This window comes from Haliotis cracherodii, unplaced genomic scaffold, assembly GCF_022045235.1.
Source record: "Haliotis cracherodii isolate W230 unplaced genomic scaffold, xgHalCrac1.p SCAF_12, whole genome shotgun sequence".
NCBI lineage: Eukaryota > Metazoa > Mollusca > Gastropoda > Lepetellida > Haliotidae > Haliotis > Haliotis cracherodii.
This window is the reverse complement of record NW_027266267.1, coordinates 10,602,335-10,630,035: the sequence shown is the minus strand read 5'-3', so window position 1 is coordinate 10,630,035 and position 27,701 is coordinate 10,602,335. Positions and strand designations below refer to the sequence as shown.

At 40.5% G+C, this 27,701-nt stretch overlaps 1 protein-coding gene and 1 pseudogene across 1 annotated transcript in view; both read left to right on the top strand.

The window, feature by feature from the left end:
- Positions 1–27,701, top strand: part of LOC139456997 (zonadhesin-like) — a 387,647-nt gene that overhangs the window by 342,680 nt on the left and 17,266 nt on the right. The window lies entirely within an intron of this gene.
- LOC139457977 (uncharacterized) lies at positions 1,536–23,992 on the top strand (annotated as a pseudogene).

Sequence of the window (27,701 nt, the reverse complement as noted above, 5' to 3'; positions counted from 1 at the left end):
GTGTATATCCTATTAGAGTGACCACGTATATCCTATCAGAGTGACGACGTATATGCCATGAGGGAGACGTCGACTATCCTGGTAGAGAGACGATATGGATACTATCAGAGAAGCAACATACCCTTTCTGAGACACGATTTCTACCCTGAGAGGCGACGTCTTTCCCATACGAGTGGCGAGTAAGACCATATCTAAGAGGCCTACCTTAGAGACGGCGTCTTCCCTACAAGACCTATCCTAGAGAGACTTTTATCTCACCTAAAAGATGGCGTATATCCTACCTGAAAGACGACTTCTACCTCATCAGAGAGACGACTATCAGAGTGACGACGTATATGCCATGAGGGAGACGTCGACTATCCTGGTAGAGAGACGATATGGATACTATCAGAGAAGCAACATACCCTTTCTGAGACACGATTTCTACCCTGAGAGGCGACGTCTTTCCCATACGAGTGGCGAGTAAGACCATATCTAAGAGGCCTACCTTAGAGACGGCGTCTTCCCTACAAGACCTATCCTAGAGAGACTTTTATCTCACCTAAAAGATGGCGTATATCCTACCTGAAAGACGACTTCTACCTCATCAGAGAGACGACTTCTACCCTCAGAGAAATGACATATATCACGTCAGGGAGACGACTTGTATCCTATCAGAGAGACGACGTTCCTGCCTGAGAAATGATATATATCATTAGAGAGATGACGTAAGTCCTATTTGAGTGACGGCGTATATCCTATCCAATAGATGACATATATCCCATCTAGGAGACGACATACCCAATCTGAGAGATGACTACTCCCCTTTAGACAGACGATGTATATCCTGTCTGAGATCCGATATATATTATCTGAGAGACTTCTACCATATATGAGAGGCGAGTTAGACCCTATCAAGGAGATGACGTATATCATATCTGAGGGACGACAAATACCCTCCGCGAGAGATGATAAATGTATAAATGACATAACTTAGCCGGGGATACACTAGGCGTGCTGGTGGCATTGTTGCAGCCCATTGTGAAGTTAGTATCTATTCACATCAATGTGTCATTAAACGTGTACAAATCTGGATGATTTCCAATCAATTATTATTGATTTATACAACTCACCACTCAATCTAGAAGGTGCAATCATGGAGTCACCTACGTCAATATCAGAATAATCGTATGGTATTGATCTGCAACAAATAGATTATGCACGCATTGACAACAGTAACATAGGCGTTCGGTCGGGTTTTCGCGAATACATTGACAGAATTGGAAAGCCCGGATCAATTTCTTCGAAAGACTATTATTTACTTTGTAGGCAAGGTGTCTGGACGACAATATTCTGAACCATTGTGAGAGTATGAACAGAATTTAAAGTGTGCATGCTTTTATTTTCAAAAACTGGACGTCAGAATCTATTCAGGCTCATGGTAATGAGTTATACGATTGATGAAAGTGTTCTTCTTCAGTAAACATTGATGTGAGCAGATATTAAGGCTTGCGTTTTATGCACTGAGCTCCAGCTAAGCTTCTGACCTTCTAATCTGGAATAAGCAAGTGGTCAGGACTGTCAAGGAACTAGCACTTGTCTGGGAGAAAAGGTATGTTAAGATATGTGTTCATGTTGTCGTGATGTTGTTATACATGTCAGCCCTATGTGAGTGTTGTTATATGTGATACTGATTAAATAATTAAATAATACCCGTCCCATAATGAATCTACCCATGAGGATCCGGGTTTGAATATGTCTTCAGCAACCCATGCTTGCCTTAATAGGCGACCAGCTTGTCGTGAGAGGCGACTAACGCGATCGGGTGGTCAGGCTCGCTGACTTGACGCAAAAGAAGCTTGGGATCGTATCCTAATTTCATTGACCAATGCTCACGATGTCAATCACTGGATTGCCTGGTCCAGACTCGATTATTCATAGACCGCCGGCACATTGATGACAGCGGCGTGAAACAACAAATAAATAAACAACTTTCATTTGGTGCATTGTATTTGATCCTCTCAACATTGTTTGGATTTATATCTGCCAACCTTGTGTCGGTGCGTTTGTGACGTAGGTTTAGAAAAAAAATCATGACTTAAGTACACTATACCTACTTTCGTTATGCATTTAGGTAGATTGTGTCAATAAGCTGTTTGCAAAAACAAATACTCATATCCAATATTGCGTATAAATCATTCATTCTCAGTCATTCTATATCAAGTTTGAGATACTTGTTCTTGGATCCAATATCCATACGATGATATATCAATAATTGACATTAAGCATAAATATACTCTGTGGCACACTAATAAACCCCTGATTATTCACAGCGAGATGATTTCGAATCTAACGGCTCAATGCAATGGTGAATGATGTAATACAGTCGTTCCGGATGACAATCGTGGTTCGCTCTAGTATGCCGGTGAATCTTTTGTGTCCCAGGCATGCGCGATAGGGTCACGACATGTCACGTGCGATGCCGCAAGAATAAACTCCTCGATGACACCGAGTTGTTCTGTTATTTTAACTGATATAGGTCAGTAGAAAACCGATGAGAGAAAACGTTTCCTGTTCTTATTCAAGTAAGATGTTTAGACATGGTAATCGAGATGCGACATAAACGTCAAGAATAAAAGAACAAGCATGTAAAAACCCGCGTATGTGTCATAGTCAACTGGGCAACACATCTACAAATACCTTCTTTGTGTGGGAGTTTTATTTAAAACACAAACTGTATTTTTAGTCTGCGCTTCTTGACGTACAAGCGTTTACATACTAACGATTATTTGAATCATTATTTCAAACAAAAGTACAAACATGTGTGCGTTTTGTTCATAAAGCAATTGAATATATTAACAGATTAAATTTAAGGAGACATCACCCTTATGCACTTGTACTCGTACGTATGAGGTATCCGTTCTGCTTAAATGAAAGCAGCATATCCGTTAATAGGAATGGCATACTTGAGAGTGACATTCCTTCGTTTCCCCAGTCTGTCGCCAGCCAACTCGGGTCTCATACGTAATACATGTCGCAAGATCTTGGACTGAGCGGGCCATTGCAATGTCCGTATGCATTTTCTCCTCAACGTTTTCTGCATGGGCTAAACCTTTATTCTTCAGTAAACGTGGTGTAGAGGTGGAGCCGGGTTTAACAGTGGATGTTGACATTCGCCTTCCTGTTATTGTTCGGAAATCTCTTTCGATAAAAATATCAGATTTGAATCTTTTGCGTAGTCCAATAATGTTATGAAACGTTATTGTCTAAGTATCGTGTCTGTAGGCCTACCAAGCGTAGGTATCAGTGCAACTTGTCCAACAGTTGAGGAATTACACTTTTTGATTTGTCTAACATTCGGGCAACTGAGGAAATAGAAGTCCTCTTCTATGGCAGAAACACTTTGTCTCTCGACCTAAATTGGACGAGTAGAGGGGCAAAAGACGGCCCTTTCACCTCTATGCCTGAACTTATTTCAGTAAGTAAAATATAGCAATCATTGATATCATTATTCTCCTCAAAACTGAAGATAAATTGTCGTTATACTTTTATTCCGATCGGATACAATATGTTGTTTTGTCACATGTGTGAAGTTCATGACTTGTCATTCTCAGAGTACATGAAACAGTTGCAGAACGAGTTTGCCAATCCAATTAAAATACATGTGACATGTGACTTCAGTGAGAAGCTGTGAGGAGGAACACCTCAGCTGAGGTCTCAAAATTAGGTTCAGTTTGGAAACTACTGAAGTTATATAGATGGAACGTGCGCACTTATCTGAGGGATATTTGTCTGGAGAAAGCACACAAGTTGATTTTTCGAATACGTGTGTCATACAGAGAGAGAGAGAGATTGCAAAGGTCATTAGACACACAGAGAGAGAGAGAGAGATTTACAAACAAATGAATAAACCAAACAAGATAGTCACACACATCAAATTCTAAATTAATTGTGCATGAAGCTGCTGCAGATATTATTTCGATATAATCCGTAACTCGAGCTATATCCATTTGCAATACCGATAGGTCAGGGCCGGGTCCCTATGAGCATAACGCACCCGACCACTTTTGCAACTTTTAATTGATTTAACATAAAAGGATAATTTGGGTGAAATGAAGTCAGTTTAAACAGATATCTAGACTAACGTTAGATGCTCCGGTTGTGCTATCAAACTGGTTGTGTCCGCTTCGAGGCGTATTTTGTGACATTTTGTAACATTGAAGGTGTTTGTTCGTAATTGAACATCCACAACCAGACTACTTAATGTGCAACTGATACAAACCATTCGAAAACATCCTAAATTTGAATAATAAGATTACCTTTTAATCTCTATCGTAAAACGAAGTGAGTTGATGACAGTTGTCTTTTCCTATTTCGATGATGACCATGCCCTTTGCTCGATGCTGTCACTGACACAAGATCAGAGTTGAGTCGTATAGTTAACATGCAAGTAAACGTCTTTGGCGAGCACTCTGATTTCCCTCATTCAGCTGATTGATCATGAAAACCGAACCATTGTTCAGCTGGGACCCCGTCGGTGGGAGTGACCGAGTGTTGGTTAGAGCTTCAAAGCGCGGCCCGAATATTTTCTTTTTAAGTTTTCTGGCAGTTGTCCTGTGTACTTGCGCTTGCATAACTTGAAGACATTCTTTTAAAACAATCTTCAGCGTTGGTGCTGTCATATTTGCACACACAACAGCAGGAACATGTTCTTATTGCGTATGCATAGACATGCGCAACAAGATTAGCAGCCGGTTTCAGTTTGGTCTGTTAACAAACGAAAGTTGTTATGTATTTACACTTAAATACATAGTTACCGTGGGTAATAAATAAAATACCACAATCATTCTCGTTAGATACCATTATTACGAAACGCCTGAAGTTTCTATGAATGCGTGTAGTATTGTCTATTTAGTTTTGTTATGGCCTTTGCTTCATGTTTATGACCTTGGTGCACACTGCACGCGATAGGAAAAAAATAGGTGTTCTCGAAAACTTTTGAAGCAGCACAAATAAAACGGCAAAACCTTTCTATTTTCGTGAGATATATCTGCCAAAGCAGAGTCGATTGTACAAGTCCAAGTCCACATGAAAAGGCAATTGTTCACCTGGACAAAAACATGGGAACATTTGGTCTAAATAATGGATTTGTGCCACTGATTTAGCAAATAAAGAAATGTCCTCCACTTGTCAAGACATGTCGAAAACCTTGTGTTTTTTTTGTTTTGTAAATGATGTAATACAGTGTTATTATCTTCTGTTTTCTACGTTTAATCATGAACATATTTTTTTTTTATTTAAAGTTTCCACAATATACTGTTTGGACGAGAGGTAGGTCACATGACTGCGAAATTGACGTTCATGCGTTTTTTTTAACGAGACCATGTTCTTGAAATGACGTAAACACTGACGGACTACTTCAACATTACCGGGAAACCCTTGGGAATTCCACACCGCGAATACATATAGAAGCGTTCTTTCTGATCATTTAGACCCCATCATCTTGAATTCAGCGTGTTAACGTGCATTGAGATACGTCAGACAGTATTACTGCATGATCGTTCACGAATATCCTCGCCACGAGCCATCCTAGTGAACAAACGAAGAAATACACATCCAAACTATTGTAGTATCGACTCGATCCGTATCTAGGCTGGCAGTGAATTGACATTAGTGTATATTTGGCACATTGTAATCACCTTAGAATGATCGATCAGTTGATCAGTGATGACTAACACATGTAACTGCGACAGGTTCATTAAGAACTTCCGAAATCTCTCCCGTCACGTTTATCGTGTCAGCCATTTTGACGTCTTTTACTTGATGTAAATCTATTGCAACGTCCTGTCACGGTGACTGACTAACTCGGGTAGTTCTCAACATTCCTTTCTCATCTGATGGTGACATTTTTTGAATGCATGTGTTGTGTCAGGCTTCATTAGACCGTTAACGAGCCGATTAAATACTGACTGGTCATTCGAAACTCTGGTTTCGTTCGTAAGTGAAATACTACTGACTTAAAACTTGGACTAGGGCAAGTTTTTATACATATTCAAATTATTAGCCATTTGATTAACGGTCTATGAAAGAAAATTTACACAAATTTTAAATGATTTATTGCACATAATATTTTTTAATAGTAATATTATTAATATCACCTGTATGGTGTGATCCGTTTGTCTTGAGCAAGTTTAGCTCCATCCTTCATCTTATTCATTATGCTGTACAATTTATTTAAGCCCATTGCAGAGTTCTTGTACCAGGGTGAACCTGCCTTTCCTCCATGGTTGATGGCGAGGAAAAAAGGACTGTCTGTTTGAAGCATTAAAGTCGGACGATTTTACCGATACATCTTGTAGCAGGCCACTGGATCCCTGTCAGGTTTTTCTGGAATGCTGTATGCACGGGGCTTCCTGCGGATGTCATTAGGATTGGCTCCAGTACGTGCCTTGGACTGACGCTCTGAGGTAAATATTAAATATTCCCCCTGATCCCCTTCCCTTAGTTCCACATCCCCCCGTCTCATGTTGTGAACTTCCTTTCCCGTTCTCATTCCGAAATAGAGCGTACAAATTAGCCACATTGAATGTAATAGGCTGGTCCGATTTGCTAGGCCAAGAGTTCCAGCTTCGTACATGGCATCCAAGTCACTGTCTGTTAGCTCATCGGCAGCTCTTGGTTTGTTCCCTTTCCCTTGCGCCTTCAAATCCTTAGATTTAGCCTTCAAGATTTCTCTAAGTTTTCCAAATTTCTCACAATTAATCAAACTATGAGCACATGATTTTGATTTTAGATGTCGCTAAAAGGAGGAGAGAAAGTTTCTCAGTGAGGAAGGCTCATACTCCGATTCATCTTTCTTCCTAACAGTGATGATGAACTTGCTGATATAATCTTCAAGGACAGGTAGCTCAATCTCTTCAATAGCCCTAACCTCACCTTCCTGAGCTAGAAACTGCTTTAAAATATTCAGGTCGTACAAGGTATTTTTCTTTGTGTTTTCATTTGCATGTTCTTCAAGAAATTTATCTACATCACCAGTACTTATCTTTGAAAATCTGTGAGTCTTGTTTTGCTGGTCATACTGGATAGGTTCAATTTGTTCCCAGATAGGTTTTGTTTGTTGCTGGATAAGTTCTGTTTGTTCAAGTAATCTTAAGTCCCAATCTGCTAGGAAAACGCCGATTTCACTCATTTTGAGTGTGTCCATGTTTTATTAGCAGAAGACACTTACGATTAAGGGGAGATAATTTTCAGGGGAGGTAACTCGTGTAAGAAAATAGTTCTGTCAACGTGTTATGTTCACTGCAGTGAAATACCAGTGTTATGTTCACTGCAATGAAAATATCACTTTTCTCAACTTCAGAAAACTCAGTCTTCCACACTGAAGTATATAATAAATCCCTGACCTGTACAGTAGCCATCCATGACTACATGGTTATGTAACCCTGACCTGTACAGTAGCAATCCAGGACTACATAATAATATATCCCTGACCTGTACAGTAGCAATCCAGGACTACATGATGAGATATCCCTGACCTGTACAGTAGCCATCCAGGACTACATGATAAGATATCCCTGACCTGTACAGTAGCCATCCAGGACTACAAGATAAGATATCCCTGACCTGTACAGTAGCCAACCAGGAGTACATGATGAGATATCCCTGACCTGTACAGTAGCCATCCAGGACTACATGATAAGATATCCCTGACCTGTACAGTAGCCATCCAGGACTACAAGATAAGATATTCTTGACATGTACAATAGGCATCCAGGACTCTCTCCCTCTCTTTCCTTTTATCTCTGTGTCTCCCTCACCCCCCCCCCCCCCCCCCCCCCCCCCCATCTCTCTCTCTCTCTCTCTCTCTCTCTCTCTCTCTCTCTCTCTCTCTCTCTCTCTCTCCCTTCTCTCTGCCCCCTCTATTTACCTCTCTCTTTCTCACACACACCCTCTCTTTCTATCTCTTTAACTCTCCCTCTCTCTCTCTCTTTCTCCCTCTCTCTATATCTCCCTCTAACTCTCTATATCTCCCTCTTATTCTCTACATCTCATCTCTCTATCTCTCTCTGTCCCATCTCTATTTCTCCCTCTCTCACTGTTTCTCTCCCTCGCCCTCTCTTTCTCTCTTTAACTCTCCCCTCTCTCTCTTTCCCCCTCTCTCTCTCTACCCCTCCCACTCTCTCTTCTCTCTCTCCCCTCTCTCTCTTTCCTTCACTCTCTCCGTGTGTGTCTCTCTAGGTCTATCTTCTTTATCTCCATATCCTCTCTTTTTCTCTCTTTAACCCCGTATGTCTCCCTTCCCCCTCTCTCTCCCCCTCTCTATTTTGTCTCTCTCACCCTCTATTTATCTCTCCTTAACTATCTCCCTTTCTCTCCTCTCTCTCCCTTTCTCTCTGTGTCTCCCTCATTTTCCCCTCTCTCTCCCCCTCTCTTTATCTCTCCCTCTCCCTTTTTTCCCTTCTCTCTCTCTGTCTTTACCCCTCTCTCTTCCCCCTCTCTCTATCCCTCTCTTTCTCTGTCTCACCCTCTCTTTCTCTTTCTTTAACTGTCCCCTCCCTCTCTACCTCTCCCCTCTTTCCTTCTCTCTCTTTCCCCTCTCTTTCCTTCTCTCTCTCACACATCCTCTCTTTCTCTCGCTTTAACTCTAAACTCTCTCACTTTCTCTCTATCTCTATCTCTCCCTCTAACTCTCTCTATCTCTCGCTCTTTCCCCTCTCTCTGTCTCTCTATTTCCTTCTGTGTCTCTCCCTCCCATTCCTTCTCTCTCCCCTTCCTCTCTCTCTCTCTGTCTCCGTCGCCCTCTCTTTTTAACTCTCTCTCTCTCTCACCCTCTCTTTTTCTCGCTTTAACTCTCCCCTCTCTCTTTCTCCCCCTCTCTATCTCTCCCTCTAACTCTCTCTATCTCTCTCTGCCCCCTCTCTATATCTCCCTCTCTCTCTCCGTTGTCTCTCTTTCTCTCTTTTTAGCTCTCCCCTCTCTCTCTCTCTTCCCCCTCTCTCTCTCTACCCCTCCATCTCTCTCTTCTCTCTCTCTCCCCTCTCTTTCCTTCTCTCTCACTGTCTCTCTCCTTTATCTCCTCTCTCTCTCTCTTTTCCTCTCTTTCCTTTGTCTCTTTCACCCTCTCTTTCTCTCTCCTTAACTCTCTCCTGTCCCTCGCCCTCTTTTTCCTTCTATCTCTATCTTCCCCCTCTCTGTGTGTCTCCCTCACCCTCTCTTTCTCTCTCTCATACTCTCTTTCTCCTCTCTCTTTCTTCACCTCTCTCTATCTCTCCCTCTCTTCCCTTCTCTCTCTCTCTCCTCACCCTCTCTTTCTCCCTATTTAACTCTCCCCTCTCTCTCTTTGCCCCGTCTCTCTCTATCTCTCCTCTCTCTATCTTCTCTCTCTCCCTCTCCCTCTCTTTCCTTCTATCTCTATCTTCCCCCCTCTCTGTGTCTCCCTCACCCTCTCTTTCTCTCTCTCATACTCTCTTTCTCCTCTCTCTCTCTCTTCCCCTCTCTCTATCTCTCCCTCTCTTCCCTTCTCTCTCTCTCTCCTCACGCTCTCTTTCTCCCTATTTAACTCTCCCCTCTCTCTCTTTGCCCCGTCTCTCTATCTCTCCCTCTCCCTATCTTCTCTCTCTCCCTCTCCCTCTCTTTCCTTCTATCTCTCTCCCCTCTCCTTCTCTCTCTTTAACTCTCCCTCACTCTCTTCTCCTCTCTCTCTCCCTTCTCTTTCTCTCCTTTGTGTCCCTCACCCTCCCTTTTTCTCTCTTTAACTCCCCCCCTCTCTCTTCCCTTCCCTCTTTCTCTCTCTCTCTCTCTCTCTTCTCTATCTCCCCTTTCTCTCTCTCTCTTAGCCCCTTTCTCTCCCTCTCTCTCTCTTCTCTCTCTCCTCTACCTCTCTGTCCTTCTCTATCTCTCTCATTTCGTGTATTATTTATTTGCCTGGCTGAAAATGATATTATCCTGGCAATGTGCGCTTTTTGTGTACATGTTAGTTCGCATGGTGGCAGTTATTAATACCTGTCACGTGTCTTATGTTAACAGATGAAGACTTCCATCAACAGACTTGTCCTTGTCCTCTACGCCTTGGCAAACGTCACAATGCATGTCGCAGACAGTAGGTTTAATATGATGTTATTATTAATTGATGACACATCACGAAGTCACATTTTTCCCCCGCCGTGATGTTGCTGGAATATTGCTATAGGCGGCGTAAAACCCAACTCACTCACTCACTCACCCACTCACCATGCATTGGTTTATCTTGTTCCCTCATCCTGCATGCCGCTAGTTTCACCTTGTTCGTATTTCGATTACGACGAGAACGCTGTTTTTACCTGCACGGGAAATGCAACATAACAACCGTCTCACAAAGGACGCACAGGTTTTTGTTATTATAATATTTTGAATGCAGCAATTCTTTGGCATAATAAGTTTTTGTCTTATTTGAACTGTTATACTAGTATCAATATGCATACGCAGCTAGCGTTTCGATAACCGAATGCAAAACAGTAACCGTATTTCTAATCGATTGACAAAATTTGATAACAGTCATCCCAAAGACATTTTACACAACATGCTTTTGTTTTTGCGATATATACGGTACCCGTTAGGGCGGCAGCATTAGTACCTTCTAGGGCTATAATTTCAGACTTTTATTGTAAATATGACATAATATTATGATGCCATATCTTACCTGGTTCTCAAAACACCTTCTTGTTCACGACGACGGGTGGCCAAGACGTCGAACGCACTGTAATTCGCTGTCTAGAGTTGCGTCCCCTAGGCACCTATGATTGTGGGTTCTAGTCCTAGATTCGCCCGGAGTGTGTTTGCCTATTTGTGAGTTCCTAAAAGCGTGCTTGTAGATTTTAGTAAAGTAGAAAACTGCTATTAAGAACTGCTTCGGTTATGCTTTCTTCCCACATTAGACTGACACAACTGATATAACTGAAATATTGTTCAAAGCGGCGTTAAACCCCAACGCCATCCAACTTTTCTTTCTTTTTTTTTCAATTCAATTCTTTATTGTATGAAAGGCCACAGGCCCATATACAACGGAGTTACATAACATATTTTATAAAATACAAAGTCAAGGTAACAATTCACTTCGTAACAAAAAAGCATTATGTATGTACAAAGCCAGTTGATATTGTGTTATAAGATCCTTGCAAGACAGTAATGAAGACAATCTTTTAGCATTAAAATGAGATAGAGAACACTGCGGTAAGTACTTGTCTCTTAGATTTTCGTATATAGGGCAAATAAACATGAAATGGTATTCGTCTTCGACAACAATGTCACAAAATGGGCATAATCGTATCGATTTTTCAATAGATGAAAATCTCCCTGTGTTAATTTTTAGATCATTCAGGCCAAGTCTAAAACGAATGAGGGTGTTACGAGAATTCCTGTACCGTAAATTTGATAAAAAAGGATTCTGGTTCAAGCAATGACTTGAATTGGCGATAAGTATCATATCTTGAACTTTCATAAATATCTGAATGCCATTTCTGATGAAACATGACAATGGCACGCATGCTAAAGTACTTAATGAAAGCATTTGCATTACCAATTGTCTGGGACAGCCAAATGAAACCAAAGCCATATGTAAAATGCAATGTACGAATACAAGAATCCCATGTGTTCTTTCCAAGATTGTAGAGGTGTACGAGCATGTTGTAGGCTTTCTTGGGTAAACGGTGTTCAGGCATTATTATTATTTTACACCAATACTTCAAACAACGAGTGTAAGATCCAATGTACAATGGGAATCTCCCGCATTCTCCATAAACCATATTACTTGGTGTTGACATACCAACATTCAAAAACTTTTTACAAGCGAGGAGATGAACCTTTTCAACTTGTTATACACTTGTGTTGAGGCGGGGCACTAATTCAAAGAACAGCATTAAGCTGAGAGTTCGATCACATTAAACGTCAATTTAGCGTTTTCTCAATGCATATATTGTGTAGCAGTATTATTAAAACTCAAACACCACATAGATTCTTGTCTGTGTTAAGTGGAGAAGCAATAATTATTAAGCAGGGACTATTTACTCCACCGGCACGTCCATTAAACCCATCTTTACAAAGTCATTTGACCTGGCAATCTTTAAGTTTCTCGCGCTCTATAGAGATTACTAATAAAAGTACAGTTTATTTTGTTGATTCGGCATGAATCTGTGGAAATAATTACCATTGGTTGAAATTTAAATGAAACGTATGCAAAATATTTCACGGAGGACATTAACTGATACTACAGTGATGGTCATGTAATCTCTATAGGCAGTAAATCCATATACTTACTGGTGATTTTTTCAGCACTTTCCGGTTTAATATGACGTCTTTGAAAAGTCATATAACGTAGTTGCTGGCATTTCAAACTGGACTCTTGTTTCAAGATAACTGACACATCCACAGAAACACGCCTCGGTACAGTACTGTCCTATTATATGTACGCTTTATACGTTTGACCATCAATATTTCAATGAAACATTATCGTAGTTTTGGTGACAAGATATTTCTATCGCGCAGAGATCTATAACACGCTTTATGGGTCTGTGAAAGAAGCCCAAGATATTTCTCTTTCTTGGAATTCCAGCATTTCCTTCTTGATAAAACCTGCAGACAAATTATTTGTTTATCATTTTTCGAGGAGAGAGAATTGGGAAGGCATTTAAGGCTTGAGCTGCGTGTATGGAAGTAGCGGATAATGCAACGTGTGTACATCCTTCTGTACGTATATAACTCTGGAATCGAAACAGTATATTCAAGTCATTTTTTTAAGAACAATTCAACAACTCTTACTTCACAGATTGCTAAAGTCATTGAAACACACACAAAAACTGTAGCCACACTCGATTATCAGCCAGTCATTAGTCTGCTTGCGGATGGGGCCTTTCATTTTAGGTTTATAGAAAAGCGAAGGCAAACGAAATTTCTTGTTTAGTTAATCAGATGCTTTGAAATCAATACAAATATACAGGCAATACATTAATATGATGGTTCAAATTATTTGAATGCATGCACTCAAACATTTGTCTTCATTATCCATTAGTGACGTAAATCTTTAAGTCACTCACACTTGTTATACATAACTGACGTTAAACTTTCACTCAGTCACACTCATTATACATAAGTGACGGTGAACTTTAACTTACTCACATTCATAACAAATAAGTGGCGTTAAACGTCCACTAACTCACACTCATTATACATAAGTGACGTTAAACTTTAAGTCACTCACACTGATTATACATGAGTGAAGTTACACTTTAACTTACTCACACTGGTTATACATAGTAACGTTAAACTTCAATCACACTCATTATACATAAGTGACGTCAAATGTTAACTCACTGTCACTCATTATACATAAGTGACGTTAAACTTTTACTCACTCACACTGATTATACATCACATCACATATGGCATTCAAGTGACCAGCTCTCCGTGTTGTGTTGTTATATTCCTGTTCCTTCTCACAGGTAAGGCTCAGATCCAGGTCCCCGAGGAATCCTACCTGAATGAGCCTACTAGGCTGACCTGCTCTACATCTCAAGCCTTCTCTACAATCATTTACAAGGCTCCAAGTGGGAACGTTCCACAGTGTTCACAAACGGGCTGCACGCCTGTCAGCGGATTCCAGGCAGATATTATAAACTCAACTTGCACTCAACTAACGATTCTTCGCGTACAACAGAGACATGCAGGACATTGGGGGTGTGCTGATGGCGACAATAACTTTGATCATAGAAGTCTTGTTGTTGCTGAAAGTAAGTACTTTGCCAGGTTAAGGATTGTTTTCAAAATGTACAAATTGCGTTCAAACACATCTAATTATACAGGATGAACTCGTCATTCAGCATAGACAGGGAGACATGGTCAGTTCATCTACATGGTGAGATACCCCTGACATGTACAGTTTGTTTGTTTGTTGTTTAATGCCGTACTCAGCAATATTCCAGATGTTTGACAGCAGTCTGTAAATAATCGAGTCTGGAACCGACAATCCAGTGATTGACATCAAGGGCATCGATCCGTGAAATTGGTACACGATGACATGCATCAACCGATTTAGCGAGCTTGACCACCCGGTCCCGTTAGTCGCCTCATACGACAATCATAGTCGCCTTTTACGGCAAGCGTCCTAGACTACTATTGTTCTGCAACTTTTAAATTCTCACTTATTGTCGGGAGCGTTCAGGAGCCACCGTTTAGCCACCTGAAAACGTCGCCGACACAAACAGATTTTGCGTTTGTAAGAATGTAAGGAATTTATCTGCTCAAATGGTACGCTTTCTACCTGTGGTGGTGTTACGAACATTGGTGAGTTCAGAAGACTAAACCAAGGTAATATTCCTCCATGTCCAAGTATTTTGTTCTGTTACGTGCTAAAATAAGAAGCAGAACAAAGGCTGTGACATACTATTATCAAATTGCATCCGCATATTCAGCCTGTGCATTTTCAGTTAATAAGATGGTCATCATGTTTGTAATATGCGATATGACCTAGAGTACAGAATAACCAATACAATATTTTTAGATGTCGCATACTGTACAAATGCTTTCATTAAAATAGATGTTAAAGGCATCGCATAATAGATAAGTGCCACAGAATCCAAAACTGTGACGTATATTTGTGTGTATGGTGTATTTAAAATTTTAGAAACGTATAAGGGACCTAATCTCATCTGTGCCTACAGTGCAAGTCACATGGCCTGTCGTTTCAAATAACTCTCTGAACAGTTGAACCTGAGAATTAGACTGTTAAAAATGTCAAAATATATAATTTGTTGAAGTGTTATTCTACGTACCTAATTTTAAAAGTCCCTTTACTGAGTATTCCCACTTTGGGACCAAAAAGCCAACGTTTTCAACGTGTATCAGAGTCGCCATTATTTTACAAATGGACGTGTAGATACCACGTGATTTCATACGCGTTTTGATTGGCTGCGTTCATACAATTTGTCGAATGCAAATAGAGAATGTACTTTTTTGTACAACTCACGTATAAGTGGCATACCATGCAACAAATTGTATAAAACTAGTTGTAAAGTGTGAATGTCCGATAACATTCCTACCAGAGTGTTTTATGTTAGATTGCTATATGTTGTAGTTGGGCTAAACATAGATCGAAATTTATCGGGTAGTATGGCGGTAAGTTTAATTTTCATGTACAGTAAATGTAGATGACAGAAAGTCACTGTTCTTTATTTAGCGGTATGCGGTTGAATTGCTTGGCTTGGACAGGGGTGGTAACTGCGGATGGGTGGTATAAGAGAAAAAGCATGCGGGTCGGCGTGAAATTTGAAAATGTGCATCGCTGTGAGTGATAACCTGTTGTGCGGCTGTTGATTCTGCCACGAAATTTGTAAGTAATACATAGCATATGCATGCATGATATATTTATTTATGAAAGGGGTGTAATTTAATATAATGTTCGTTTAAAGCCAGAATTATTTGAGAGTTACCACCGTGTTGTGAGGTGTGCATGTTATTACCGTATTTACCACATTTTTTTATTATTACGGAGTAAGTTTGTATTGTGACAAGCTAGCTGTGTTTCGGACATGAGGAAATGCAAGTAAGTATGTTGTTTTGTATGGTTTCAGCTTGAACCTGCTTCGTATGGTACACGTTGAACATTGACTGTTACGATCACAGAATAAAGCTGTGTGTAAGAAAATGCATAATCTGATGTTTATTGACTTTTGAAACCCACATTTAGTTCACGAAATTTCCACGATTGTCATTAAAGGGAAATAGCTGTGGAATCTGTGAATAAATTGCATTTAAAGGCGATGATGGAGATGGTGCTATTGCTGAAGCCATGACATTATTGGCAGGAAAGAGGTGGTAGTAAAGCTGCTCTAACAAGAAAAATGAAACAGATGAGAGACTTGATGAACTCTGAGAATGTTGGTGAAGTTGAATCTACATTCAGGATCATTAAGCACACTTTAAATAAATTATGGATTAAGAACACTGAATTGCTTGAATCTGTGGTAAATCATCCAGATGAGATTGTTGATGCTAAAAGATATATGGCTGAAGTTCGGGCTAATTATGATGAGCTGAAAAAATGATGTGAAAGTTTGGTTGGATACACAAGTAGGAAAGCTAGATGACATTCAACCAGGTGATTCGGTAAGCCAAACAGGTAAAAGTTCTGCGTTAACTTCAAGTTCCAAAATGAAACTGAAAGCCAAGAAGGCTGCTTTACTAGCGAAAGCTGATATGTTAGAGAGACAACAATCACTCAAGAGACAGCAAGCTGAGATACAGCTAGCACAAGAGAAACTAGAACAAGAGTGTGAAATACATGCAACAGAGGCTGAAGAAAAGGTATATGAAGATTTTGAAGCTGAACTTACTCAAGGGTCACATGTTCACAAGCGAGAAGAGCCTCTAAAGATAATTGATTGGAAGGGATTTCAGAATAAGACTTTTGACCAAAGACATACATCCCTTAATCCATTAGATGGAACATGGATTAACAAAGATCCAGCAGATAATATGCACCATAGCTCGGGTATATCAGGACTTGTGCACACCAATGATGAAAACTTTCAGTCACATTAGTCCGAATAAAATGTCTGGCTTATGCAACAGAAGATGCTAGAGGTAGTGTAGTTACCAAAAAGTGAGTTGATCAAATTCGATGACCCATTGAGATACTGGATGTTCATAAGGTCATTTCAAACCAATGTTGCTCAAACATCAGTTAGTAGTGGTGCAAAGCTGAATCAATTGCTGAACTATTGTACAGGCAAGGCTTTGTCAGTGATTGAATGCTGTTCCTGATGAAGGATATATGGAAGCCCTGAGCCTTCCCAAGACACGATTCAGAAGTCAGCATGTGATGGGTGAAGAAGATTCGCGAAAGTCCATGGTTGCGTCCTACTGACGTTGAAGGCTTGCGTAACAATGCAGATGATCTCAGGAGTGGTATGCTGACACTAAAGGCAATGGGCAAAGTGAATGAAGTGGACAATCAGATATGCATGGTGAAGATTGTGTCAAGGTTACCACCTGGAAGCAACAGGTGACTATTCCGGTATAGGACAGCTAGTCGACTTTGTACTGCAAGCTGCCGAAGAAGCAAATGATCCCATATTTGGAGTAGTATCTGGAAACAGACTAAAGGATGAACCAACACAGAATAGACCAAGATCCTTTGAGAAGAAAGGTGTCAACTACAGTGTGCAAACAAGTGCGTACAATAAACACTCTTCAGATTCATTTTCAGGTTTTCCAATACCAAATTGTCCATTGTGCAGTGGAGAATATGCATTCTTCATGTGTGGGAAGTTCAGGGACCTGAAACCTGAGAAGAGACATGAGTTTGTTGTTGAAAAGAGACTATGCTTCAACTGTTTTTCAAGAGACGAAACCAGAAACTGATGTTCATCAAACATATCTAAAGGAGAGAAACCTGAGCTCGACAGTGCCTAAAGATAAACCGTTAGGGGTTGAAAGTTCTGCATGCAATGTTGTAACTCAAGGACTAAGGGTAGCTCTTCCTGTGGTAAGACTCCAAGTCTTGGTGAAGACTGGTAACAGAAAGATATGGACATATCCTCTGCTTGACAGTGGAAGCACAAACTCATTCTGCTCAAATGAACTGTTTGATGAACTTGGAGAAGATGTTTCTGAAACATCACTATTGTTGACACTGGAGAAAGTGAACACCACAACGAGGATCAAGGGTAGGATCACTGTTGATAACGGATGCAGGGAACACGATAACCATAGAACTTTCACACGTATTTGGGACCTCAAATCTGTCCATTTGTGCATGTGATTCTGTCAAACAGCAGAACGTTGATGAGTGGCAGCATTTGAAGGGTATGGACTTTCCTAAAGTGGACAGAGTGCATGTGGGTCTCATCATTGGTCAAGATGTTCAAGTGGCGCTGACTCCTATTGATGTGAAAAAGGGAAAAGAAAATGAACCTTATGCCGTGAAAACAGAACTGGCTTGGGTTCTGAATCGACCATTGAGAGGTGGTAGAAATAGAGAAGTCATCTCACATTTTGTCGATATTGATCGAAGACTTGATGCACAAGTTGAAAGATTCTGGAAAATAGAAAGGTGTGAATCATTGTCAAACAATACATGTGAAATGTCGCAGGAAGACAAAAGGACAATTGAGATGAGGGATGAGTCTGCAGAAGTTGTTTATGGTCATATGAAATAAAAATTCCTTTCAGGAGCAGGCCTCCAAATGAAGAGAATAACTACATTGTTGCCTAGAGTCGTCTTGAATCACTTTGAAAACGCTTGTCAAAGGATGACAAGTTGTTTGAAAGATATCAGTCGGGAATCACGGAATTGATTGACAAAGGCTATGCTGAAAAGGTAAAGGAACAAAATAACAACAAGCCAGGCAAAGGGGTATGGTATATTCCTCATCACGCAGTTATCAACGAACAGAAACCAGACAAGTTATGAATTGTTTTTGATTGTGCAGCAAAGTATTGTGGAACTAGTTTAAATGATCAAGTATACCAGGGCCCAGACCTTACGAACAAGTTGATTGGAGTGTTGTTGCGATTCGGTAAAGGTCCCATAGGTATTATGGGGGACATAAAAGGAATGTTCCATCAGGTGAAGGTACCAGAGTGTGATCGAGACTATCTCAGATTTCTGTGGTTCTCAGGAGTTCTCAGAGTGGGAAACCATCAACCAGAAGTCTACCGCATGACAGTGCACTTATTTGGAGGTGTGTGGAGCCCAAGTTGTGCGAGTTATGCACTTAGACACACTGCAGAGGATAATAGTGCAACTTATGAACCTGAGGCAGACTGTTCTTGAAAACTTCTACGTAGGTGACTGTCTCAAGTCATTAATGTCAGAAATTGAAAAACAATTGAACATGTTCAAAATTTGTGTTCACTTGTATCACATGGCGGATTCAAGTTGAAGAAGTGGATCAGCAACAGCAGAGAAGTGCTTCGATCCATTCCTGAAGAACAGACAGAAAAGGAGGCTAAAGGAGTTGACCTTATTGGAGGTACATTACCTAAAGAAAGAGCTCTAGGGGTTCTTTGGGACACCGAGAACGACCTCTTTGGTTTCAGAATTACAATAAAGATTAAACCAGACACAAGAAGAGGATTAATGAGTGTGATTGCATCTGTGTATGACCCATTGGGATTTGTTAGTTCATACATTCTGCAAGCAAAGAAGGTATTCCAAAGTGAAACAAGACTGCGCAAAGGCTGGGATGAACTGTTGAATCAAACAAACAGTGTGAAATGGACAAAGTGGGTAGAAGACTTGCCAAAACTGGATCACTGCGTGATCACTCAAGCTATAGAAAATGGAAGCTATGAACTGCATCACTTCTCAGATGCTTCGTGTGAGGGATATGGTGCAGTATCCTACCTTAGAGTGGTAAATAATGATGGGCCAGTTCAATGTTTTTTACTCATTAGCAAGTCCAGGCTGGCACCATTGAAGCAAATGACCATACTGCGTTTGGAACTATCAGCTGCAGTCATTTCAGTAAAGCGGGACGTGATGCTTCGTCAGGAGCTGAAAATGGAAATTAGTAGAATAGTATTCTTGACAGACAGTACAATTCTGATACCGTATATCAGGAATGAAAACAAACGCTTTCATGTGTTCATAGCAAACACGATAGCTCTTATCCGTGAGAGTTCAGAGTCAAACCAATGGAGACACGTGGGCAGTACAGAAAACCCTGCTGATGACGTGTCATGGGGGATGGATGCAGACAAAATGGTGTCCTCTGACAGATGGAAACATGGTCCTGAGTTTCTGTGTCAAGCAGAGTCTGAATGGCCCACAAGTACCAATCTCAGTCTAGAAATTCCTGATGATGACAAGGAAGTGAAGAAAGCTACAACAACTTACACAACTGTGACGAATGGCTGTAGAGATCTGTTGTTTGACTTGTTACTCCATGTGGCACAGCCTAAAACTTGCTGTAGCATGGATCCTGAGATTAAAATAAATTCTCTATAATAAGACTCACAAGAAAACTCAATCTAAAATGCTGGATAGTGTGCTCAGTGTATTGGAGCTGAAGAATGCTGAGACTGCGATAGTTCAAGTGTTGCAGGGGAAAACATATCAACAGGAGTACAAGTCACTTGAAGCTGGGAAGCCAACTGCAAGAAGTAGTGCCATTTATCGACTGGAACCAATGTTTAGTCTAATGGGTGTCTTGTGTGTTGGTGGAAGGCTGCGAGCAGCACCTGTACCTGTTGAGAGCAAGCACAATATGTCAAGGGATAGTCATGTTACTACCCTAATTGTCAGACATTACCATGAAGTGTGTGGACATTCAGGCAAAGAGTATGTGTTGCCTTTATCAGACAAAGATTCTGGATACCTAAAGGAAGGAAGTTAGTGAGCAAACTTCTGAACAGTTGTTCAGAAAGCGCCAAATAACCAAAGGATGGCGGACCTGCCTAGAGACAGAGTGAGTCCAGGAGATCCAGCATTCACCAGTGTCGGATTGGACTGTTTTGGGCCATTTATTGTGAAACGGGGTGGTCTGAGGTTACACGTTATGGATACATCTTCACACGATTGACAACAAGGGCAATACATCTAGAAAAGTTGGATGGATTGGATACAGATTCTTTCTTGAATGGATTGGTACGATTCATATCACATGGAGGATGTCCGAAGACAGTTCGATAAGACAATTGGACAAATTTCCGTGGTGCAGAAATTGAATTGACACGAGCTATTGATGCCTGGAATTTGAACAGAATTCGAGAGTTCATGAGCAAAAAGGAAATCTGTTGGATGTTTAACCCTCCTGCAGCTTCTCACATGGGAGGTGCTGGGGAGAGACTCACAAGTACAGTTCGTAAAGTCGTGAATGCTTTGCTGAAGACGAACCGTCCACTGGATGATGATGGACTTCATACTCTTTTTTGCGAAATTGAGTCGATTGTGAATGGCCGACCAATCACAGTGGTATCAGATGATCACAAAGATGCTGAATCTCTGACTCATAACCATCTTCTGTTACTTGGAGCAGGTCCCGATTTACCTTTGGGAAGTTTCCAAGCAGCAGATGCATGGAAACATGCTCAGTTCCTGGCGGATATATTTTGGAAACGCTGGACGAAGGAATATATGCATTCACTACAATTACATCAGAAATGGATACTGCCAAAGAGAAGCATTATGGTGGGGGATATTGTGCTAATTCTGAATGAGAATTGTCCCAGGAGAAGTTGGCCTTTGGCAAGAGTCGTGGAAACCTATACAGGAAAAGATGGACTAGTACGCAGCGTTATGGTTCGTACAGGAGGTTCCACGCTTACCAGACCTGTTGACAAGTTATCTCTGTTGGAAGGAGTCCATGAGTGACTTACCTTCTTTCATCCTTTTGTGAAGTAGACATTGTGTGCGAAAAATGTTTTGTGAAAGATACATTGTGTTCTAATTTATTAAATGTTCAATTAACATGTCGTTTCTCTGAGCATTTAAGGGGCCGGAATGTAGATGACAAAAAGTCACTGTTCTTTATTTAGCGGTATGCGGTTAAATGGCTTGGCTTGGACAGGGGTGGTAACTGCGGGTGGATGGTATAAGAGAAAAAGCATGTGGGGTGGCGTGAAATTTAAAAGTGTGCATCGCTGTGAGTGATAACCTGATGTACAGCTGTTGTCAACGCTATGATTCTGACACGGAATTTGTAAGTAATACATTGCATATGCATGCATGATATATTTATTTATGAAAGGGGTGTAATTTAATATAATGTTCGTTTAAAGCCAGATTTATTTTAGAGTTACCACCGTGTTGTGAGGTGTGCATGTTAATACCGTATTTACCATATTTTTTTTATTATTACGGAGTAAGTTTGTATTGTGACAAGCTAGCTGTGTTTCGGACATGAGGAAATGCAAGTAAGTTTGTTGTATTATATGGTTTCAGCTTGAACCTGCTTCGTATGGTATACGTTGAACATTGACTGTTTGGATCACAAAATAAAGCTGTGTGTGAGAAAATGCAGAATCTGATGTTTATTGACTTTCGAAACCAACAGTAAGGGTTGTAAACTATATGGCTTTGCAGTGCTTCAGCAGGGCTGGTGGAAGTCGTTATCTTGTAGTCAATTAATATATTTGTTACTCACGTTTGGCAGTAACATTCCATTGGAATTCCATATGACAGTTGCGAGGTCCACATGTCTTCCTGCCGTAGCGTGTTTCCGGATATTTAGGAGTCGCCGAGCAGGCTATGTAAGGGATTATCATTTGACCAATGGGAAGCTCAGAAGATTGTATGACCCCATGAACTATGAAAGTGGTTAGCCCCGTGGGTATAAAAGCCTGATATACCCGAGACCGAGATAAGTCGTCGGGGTATCCTGACAGGTTAGTCTACAACACCCACTACGGGGGAACATCCCTATAGGCAATAAGGTTTTCCTTACGACTAGTTTTAGGTGTAGGTTTATTTCATGTGGTAGTCGGGTGGGGGGAAATTAGTGGTCGGAAAAATATGAAGAAATAAGGACTTAGGTAGGTTGGAAAGTAAAAAATAAGTTAAAATGTAGGTTTTGTAAAGTATTTATGTAGTATAGTTATTGGAATAGTGGTGTGGGGGAGAAGCAGGTGTAAGAGAAAATAGGCAGTCAATCGGGTAGCTAAGGATAATTCTTTTTAGGTCAATAGCAAAGGTTTAACTGTGCGTGAGCGCTTTCTTTTTGTATGTTTCTGATTTATTGTTAATTTGTTCATTTTGTTAAGTTTAATAAATATGTATTATTATTTTCAGAGAACCCACCATGCAGCATAACCGTTGACACCTGTCCAGTTCTTCTATTGCTCTGTAGATTTCAACGTTTCACTCCGTGTCGGGAGCGTTCGGGAGACACTGTATACAGCTGTACATGTGACTGGCCCAACAAATCTCACCACTGTCAAAGAAATAAATATGACAAAAGAACACTTCTGGGATGTACAACTGGAATTAATCTGCCAAAAGAGTAGGACTATTTCCTGTGGAGGCATTACATTTTTACATGGCCGTAAGTACAGAGTGAGTGAGTAAGTGAGTTTTTACACCGCTTTTAACAATATTCCAGCAATATCACGGCGGGGTCACACATTGTATTCATGTCGGGAATCGAACCCGCGTCTTCGACGTGAGGAACGAACGCTTTAACTACAAGACTACTCTACCGCCCCCATCGGTACAGAATGACCTTCTGCCAGTCCAACATTCTAACTCAATTGTTTGTTCTGATTCATAAGTTATAATAGTTTTATCTACTGCCTGAGAGAAGGTTTATATGTTTGTGTCCCATATAGGAATCACAATCACAGATAACAAAATTAATACGATTTCGATTCAATTGATTATTTCGAAGCAAGTGAACTTCTTCACGCTTTACACAGTTAATGTGTAAAACAACGTCAGGATACATTGAGAATAGTACATGGATCAGTGCGTGATACCGAAACTAGGGTCGCTTTTAGGAACTCACGAAGTTGAATGGCGATACATATATTTTGTATCTTCGTTCTTGTCAGAACATGTGTGTCTTTTTCATGACATTAAGCATATCAGCGAGCGATTATTAGTTGTAAAGCCAGAGGCCAAACTATTTTCCCGGCGCTGTAATGTATTCCAAAATGTAATTCCAAAAATAATCTTCCTATAGACCTGGTTTTCCAGTTGTAGGCACTCGAACGTTTTATTGGTCGCTTGACACGTTACAACTGGCAGTTGACTACACAGAGTGTGTAGCATATGCACGATGAATGTTAAGTCATAGATATGACATTTATTCAAGACGACCCTTTTCATTGTATACCGATCTCACGAAACGACATGGACATGATATTTTTTATATAATATTAGTGTGTTTACTTCTTGTGTCTGTGCCTTTTTGAAAAAAAGACTCACCACTCTTGGCTCTTAAGCCTTTGCAAAAGTAAGTTGTTGGTGTTTCAAAATGAATGCCATTAAATATGTATCAGAATAGTATCCCATTTAATTATAGGTATACCAGCATGCCAAATAACAAGTCCACGGGACACTACTTCCCTGCGCATTGGCGAGGATCTGTTACTGAATATTTCAACTCAAAGATATTACTGCTCTGATGCCGCCCCGCTTCTGTTAATGATGGGGAAGATTGATATAACACTCTTCAATGGAACCGTTAATGACACTTCAAAGGAATATTTTGTCGTCAAACAACGTATGACAGCTTCACATTTCGGGATTGTGAAGCTATTCTTCGAATGTGGAAACTTCAGTCAGTCGCTTTTGTGTGAAGGTGTTCAACTACTAAGTCTTGAAAACGGTACGTGGTGCATATGTACAGAAACATTTGTGTGAAAGATATGAGGTTATGAAAACCAGCATATTTATAGTTTTTTTAATGTATTTTAGGAACCAACCATTTGATATTCTGAGAAGGGTTGGGGCGGGGCTAGGATTTTGTATCGAGATTAATTTTATTTCAGTTACAGCTACAAATGGTGGGTCCCTGAAGACTGAATAATTGATGGATATTAAAATATCTTAGGCAATGGGAAGAATATTCCACCAGTTACAGACAGATTATTTCCATATTGTTGATCTCTCTGTCCGAGACGAAAGCTTGTGGCATTGTGGTAGGAATATATAATAAGAGTAATTGTTGACCCTGATATGCCCCCACATATCTTTTACATTTAACGCATTATACCAGGTCATGTTTCAGATACGAATAGTATGCTGTCACTCTGCATGTGCACGTAATAACTTTAGATCTGTTTCAAACATAGAAAACAATGTCACAATATCTACGTACCTTTTTCAAAACCAATTAAAGCTACCTTTCCAATACTTAATGTAAGACAATGATAAAATGATATTACTCTTTTAGATAACAGTTTTTGCAGTGACAAGGGGGGCTTCATAGCTGCGATAGTCATGGGGATATTCATCATTATCATCGTTATCATCGGCATCCTCCTTTTAGTCAAGAATCTCAGAGACAAAAACGATGGACGTAAGGTAGAAATAACAATCTACATAAACCAAGCTCTTAATACAACTAAAGTTGTGCTTCCTACATTGCATCAATCGTGGTTGTTTCATGTGGTAGTAAATGTGTAAATATTTGTCATACGGATTTATGCAGGAGCCAACACCTCAGCCAGTGCCTTTGATTGAGTTCAAATTCCCCTATTGGTCTAATTGCAAATGCCAGGTATAATATTCCTGGTGAATGTTGCTATTATCTGAAAATATCTAGTCGCCAGTGTCATGCCGACCTTGGGGCTGGATCACATTGCTTTCAAACTGCCAAGTGTATATTATTTGGAATTTAAATGCTATGCAATAGATCAATTTTAATATCGAATTACACAATTAAAGTTCTCTTTTCAGGGATGCAGCGTGTTACAAGTAGAGGTAATTGTATGAAGTCCTTCCTTCGTCTGTGCTTTAGATGTATGTTTTGCTGTCAGCAAATGCCTCATCTGCATTTTCGTTCTCATTACAGATGTGCAGTGTAAATAGGTGTCTTCCTTGTTCAAACGGAATCCAAACAACCATGTAAACATTTGTGATACGAGTATAGAGGGCTCCGTCCTTTGTGCTAAATATAGTAACATTACCCACAAGCCCGTGTGGCGCGACATGTTGGTAGGCTCGCATAACTGTCTGCTATCGGCCATTATCTAATCCAAGCAAATATTGTTGAACGCGTACTGTGAATGCTTTGAGCAAGTGTTTATGGTGACTATCAAGATATCGTACGTCATGGAGAAGTATGTGGATTCCTTAAACAAACAAGCACATGCGAGGTATTTGGAAAAGATTGCATTTATCGGTAAACAGGACCCTTACCAGATTGATGAAAAAGAATGGAGTAGAGACCACAGCTTGTTTCCCGAACTGACTTACCCGGACCTGGTAAATTATCTGATTTTCCATCCCAGTCCCTTCTACACGCTGAAAAACTTTCAAAATTACAGGAGTTTAGATGATTACGATCGGTTTATCTGTGGGTTGGTGAGGGATGTTGGTGTTTACATCTACAGTGCAAGTGAAAATCCGAGGAAGGTGATAAAAGCAAGAGTGATGCATTCGCAAAGGTTATCAGATCCCAGTCTCCATCCATGAATATTTATTGATGACCAGTCTAAAATAATTTCTGCACATTGTGATTGCAAAGCTGGACTTGGAGAAAGTTATTCTCATGTTGCTTCTGTGCTATTCTACATTGAAGCCACAGTTAGACTAAGAGAAGCCAGTACAGTGACAAAAGCCCCTGCATACTGGATGTTGCCGACGTCATGCACTTCGGTCAACTATTCCCCTCTTCTTGGAATTGACTTTACATCATCTAAAACTCTGAAAAAACAACTTGATAAGAAAATTAGCCAAGTTCAAACACTGGAAAAGTTAGATCTGAAAATTGCCAGCCATGAAAGGACATCTGTAAAGGAACCTACTGAAATAAATAAATCAAGAATAGACCTTTTCTTCAATGCCATCAAACCTGACATGCCTTCCTGTTTGTTTGTGAACAGATAATATAACACGTCTTCCATCCCAAAAAGCCATCAAGCCAAATATCCAATGGTATTGACTGAACTGTTAGATGACAAGTGTGTGGGTATGGACCGTGAACATATTCTCGAGCACTGTCAGTCCTTGTTACCAAAAATTGCAGTAACAGAAGATGAAGCTTATAACGTTGAAAGCGAAACTAGAGATCAAGCAGATTCTAAGCTTTGGCATCGAATGAGAACAGGTAGAATAACAGCATCAAGAGTTAAATCGGTCTGTTCAACATCATGTGAGAATCCATTTATGAGTTTACTGAAATCGATTTGCTATCCGACAGAATGCAAGTTCTCCAGTGCAGCAACTTAATGGGGTTGCAAACATGAGGAAACAACACGGAACAAGTATCAGCGAGAGACTGCCGCAAACCATACAAACTGGAAGTCTGAAACCTGTGGTCTTTTCCTCAAGTCAGCGTATCCGCATATGGGAGCTTCACCTGATGGTTTGGTTGAATGTGATTGCTGTGGGAGAGGATGTCTGGAGATAAAGTGGTCCTTTTGCATGCGGGATGAGAATGTTCGAGCTGTTTGGAAAAACACTGCCAGTGGTTTTCAGCTGAGAAGAAAACATGATTACTTTTACCAAATCCAAACACAGCTATACCTTTCAGATGCTGACTATTGTGACTTTATTATGTGGACCCGTGAAGATATGGTCGTGGAAAGGATTGAACCATGTCCTGATACTTGGAGTGACATTGTTGACAAGTCAGCCAGATTCCTTGCCATTGTGGTCATGCCAGAACTTGTTTCTAAACACTACAGTTCAAGGACAGTGATGAAGGAATTGACAGCCAGCACTTCAAACACTGACAGACCCAATACTATGAAGGAGGTGAAATCCACTAGGAAATCAAGGAAACAAGGTCAAACCCTGAAAAAAGGTGAAAAGGTTCTCCAAGCATCCAGCTCTACTGCATCAGTAAATACAGATAATGTTAGATCCTCAAGTCACCATGGCCCTGGTGAAAATCTGGACACTACTGACGAAAACCTAAGTATTGTATATGTGGTGGAGCAAAACATGGATGGATGATAGCCTGTGATTCTACAGACTGCCCCAACCAACCATTCGAGTGGCTCCATTTGACTTGTATGAAGCTGAAGAAGACACCAGTGGCTGAGTGGTTTTGTCCTGAATACCAGGAGCTACATTTTCT